The following is a 4,347-nucleotide window of genomic DNA, read 5'->3' as shown; positions in this document are numbered from 1 at the left end:
ATTTAATACTTGATCTACAATGTGACATGTATATAACTTGAACTTGGTATCTCATCCACCATTTCCCTCGAAAAGAAGAGATTTATGCCAATTATATTTCCATTTATTCGAAACAACTTTCGTTTTAACATTTTTCTTCTATCTTTCATTATTCCCAAGATATTCCACTGAGTCCAGATAAAACAGACACCCTGTAGATGTTAAGGCATATTTCCTAATGTAAGAAGAAACTGAGGGTATAGAATACAATTTTTCCACCTAAAACAATTTTTGGAAAAAATCAAATTTAAAAATCGGTTTTGGACGCGTGTACTTATGTAATTAAGATACAGGGTCATCGAACGATGCTACAATGCCTATTGTCTTTGTATACAATGCCCACATGGCTCTTCCTAGTTATTTTCTGTTTCACCATAACCTAACGAGTTACTAGCTATATTTGCTGTAATTTTATTTGTTATTATAATTTTATCAGTGTTACTCTCAAAAAGGCGTAGAAAACAATTTTATCACCGATACTTTATATTATCAGTTGAGTATTTTAGCTACGCAACGTAAGTGTTGACGTGCGTAGCGTACTCAGAATTGCTTTTCCTTCAAAAATCAAGTTTGAGAAGACAAAATTTTATTTTGCATTTCCTCGTGTATTTTCGCACAATGGATCATGTCCTACTGGGATGGTACATGCATAGCACTTGTATAGCACTTTCAGCCAAATTATGACGCATGCTGTATGTTGATGCATTTTCCTTACAATTGATGTTCTAGGAAACTGTACCCACGGTTCTAGTAATTTTATATAGTACATGTAATATACACACATACGACTATTAACGCTGCTTTCCTAATACGTAGCTTTATATGCTCTTTTCTGTTTAAATTTATTTGCTTCATTCAAGTACTCAACATATGACATATTAATTAATCATTCTTCTCACTATTACTTTCATTTGGATTTGCATTCTTCCCTGTGTATAAATATTCTTTCCTTTCCTTGTTATTTAAACAGAAAGGAAAATATATGTGAGAGGAATCTTTATTTTTCGATGACGTCACTCTGCATCGGGATCTATTTTTGCTTCTTAGAGGAAAATTGCTAAGCTGGATGGTCCCTCGAAGCTAGGCTGAATAACGCAATAGGCTAGTGTTAGAGCCTATGGGAATCTTGTAGATGGGTTCCAAGGGCGACACTCTTCCGCAGTCCACCGTGTAGCACAAATTACAGAAAACCTCTGGCCCTTCTTTAAGCCATTAACAAATTTAAAATATAGTTAAGAGTAGAGGTTCTTGTTGAATATTATTAACCACATCCTACTGTTTATTGTGGATATTATATTTAACTCAAAAAATGTTATAATTTATTAAACAGTACTATATGTCAGGGTGAAAATTATCGATGAAATATAACTTATTCCGTTTACACTTTCTCACGTCACTCATACCCGCGTTTGCTCTCAACCAATTCTAAATTGTAACTGACCTATCCAAATACTCTCTCATTTCTTCTCTTTTCTTTCATAAATCATATAAATATACTCACAAGGAGAGTGCAAGTCCTTCGGGTCACCGATTTAGTTGAAACTTTGCAGGTTTGTAGAAATCATCCTGCAGTTTAAGAAAATATATCATTATAGCAGTACAACTCAACAGTTTCTAAAATATTTACGATTAAAGTTCAATTACTCATATAATTACACTTTTATTTCCAGGGAGTAACTGGTAGAGTCGTGGCATAACGGTGATAGTTTAACATTCTTATGCCTAAGGACCGTGGTTCGATTCCCATCCGCATAGTTTTTGGTACATTTTTAATTTACTTTTTATTTTGTGTTCATTTTTCTTCTATGGAAACATTCTAAATAAACAATTGTAAATAAAATTTCTTAATAAAAAAATTTATTTTTTACGCTTTCTTATGCAAATATATATTTATTGCAACATAATAAGAATATTATGCAAGAAAAATACTTTTCTATAGTAATCTTATTTACTATAGAAAATACAAAACCTATCTCATGTAAGTATTAATTATTAAATTAAACATTGCATAAGAATGTTGCCTATAATTGCAATTTTGCTGTGCAGTTACAAATGTTCAAGAATTAATTACTGAAACTTGGAAGTTTATTAATTTTCTACAATTGAATAAATACAAATTTTACCGCCTGCGATCAGCGCCATCTATGATTTTGGACGATATGCTCGGATTAGATAGAAAGGATGTAGATTGTGCCTTGAGATCGCCTGGTTTTGTATTGGACGAAATAAATAAAACAATAAAAAGACATAAATAACTAACACACATTCTCTTCCCTTCATTTTATTTACTTAAGAACCCCATAAGGTTTTACACATTCTTCAATAAATTCAGCCCAAACAGTTTTAATTAGACAATCAGCATTCATTTCTTTACCTAGCAGACGACAAATATGCAAAGATACGCCTTTACAACGCAAGTATAAAAGTTCATAAATTCTTCACAGAAATTGAGTGACTTGTTAATTTTTCTCCAACTAAACAGGAGAGTGTATAGGAAATGAGAAAACATTGCAAACAAATGCCGGAAGCATTATTGTATCCATGCAGGTGTGCCTCCATCACGCAAAAGAATGAAAGTATTTGTATCAACATAACCTTTAGTTGTAATTAAATGGTATAAATTATGAATCATTGTTCTTCCACATTTCATTAGTGATCAGGCACGTGCAACAGTAGAAAAATATTGGACTCGTGGAATATCACCAGCATGGAGCCATGGGATGCCAAGAATTATATTTTATAGCGAGAAAAAATTGAAGCAGCAATACAAATATGATATGATATGCCTATTGGATTCTAGGTAGGCTAACGATATAACATACAAGACAGAAATCTTTGATGGTCAAATGAAGATTCAAAAAATGGAGATGGCCTAGGCACACAAGAAGGAATGAAATTAATTTAGTGGTTCAAATGAAAGCAGTGAGAAGAGGAAACGCATGTTATGTCGAATAAAGAAACAAGGAAGGGATAGCATGTGTATCAACAAAGAAGGATGTGAGGCATCGACATGCAAATATAAGGATCATTGAAGAGATGGAGAATGAGCACTTGGTAATAGTTATAAAAATTGAAAATAAATTGAATATACAGTATAAATGTTGCATCAAGGCACAAATGTGTAGAAATATCTATAGGAACTTGGAAACTATAAAAGCAGCAGGAAATGACTAAAGATTTTGTATGAAATATTATTGACGAAGGATTTTTTTATTTTAGGAGACTTACAAACATGAGTAATATTTATATACAAGTGCCACCCACTACGGGCAAAGTAAATATTAGTTAATAATATTTTAATGCATTGTATATCTGTTTTTAAAAATTTAACCGATATATAATATTTACTCTATAAATTTCTATATTAGTGTATTAAATAATTTCTAATTTGAATTACAATATTAAATAGAAATATTTAATAAATTTGGTTTTAAAAGTATTTTACATTAAACAAACTAATATATTTGTTATAACTAGGTTGTAATGAAAACAACTATTACTGATATTGAGTCAGAATTATGGGCCAAAGAAACTCCAAAGACATGTAGAAATTTCATACAATTATGTGTGGACGGTTATTGGGATGACACTATATTTCATAGAATTATCAAAGGATTCATAACATAAGGTGGGATCCCACAAGTACAGGAGAAGGTGGAAAATTATATGGAGGACCATTAAAAGTGAGACCATGCTTAAAAATAAAATAAATTTCTTTTTTATTCAAAAATAATTATTGGATATATGTGTTCTAGGACAAATTTCATACAAGATTACGTTTTTGTCGTCGAGATTTAATTGCTATGGCTAATGCTGGAAAAAAAGACGATACATCCCAATTCCTCTTTACTCTTGGTTCTACATCAGAATTGCAGAGTTAATGTACAATCTTTGGTAAGTTTACTGGAGAAACTATATATAACATGCTTAAATTTGAAGAAGCACTTGTAGATGAGGTAAATTTAATGTTTACAAGAAATTATGCCATGAAATGGTATAAATAACGTATTTTCTCTTCTTTGTAGAATGATAGACTACTTTATCCTTCAAGATTGATGAAATCTATAATATTGAACAGTCCATTTTCTGATATTACACCAAGAATAATAGTACAGGAAAGTGAAGAAGCAAAGGACAGTTCAGAAACTAAAACAGCAGCAGTAAAGTAAAAATCATATATGTTTGCAGAATTTAGCCCTGATACTATTATTCTTTGCAATGAAAAATTTTGTTACAGAGATTTCAATCTTTTATCATATGGTGAAGAAGCAGAGGAAGATGTAGAAGAATCTGTGATATTAAATAAAA

Source organism: Eufriesea mexicana, unplaced genomic scaffold (genome assembly GCF_001483705.2).
Source record: "Eufriesea mexicana isolate 0111107269 unplaced genomic scaffold, ASM148370v2 scaffold4744748804, whole genome shotgun sequence".
In the NCBI taxonomy this organism is placed as follows: Eukaryota; Metazoa; Arthropoda; class Insecta; order Hymenoptera; family Apidae; genus Eufriesea; species Eufriesea mexicana.
Note: the sequence above shows the minus strand (reverse complement) of the source record.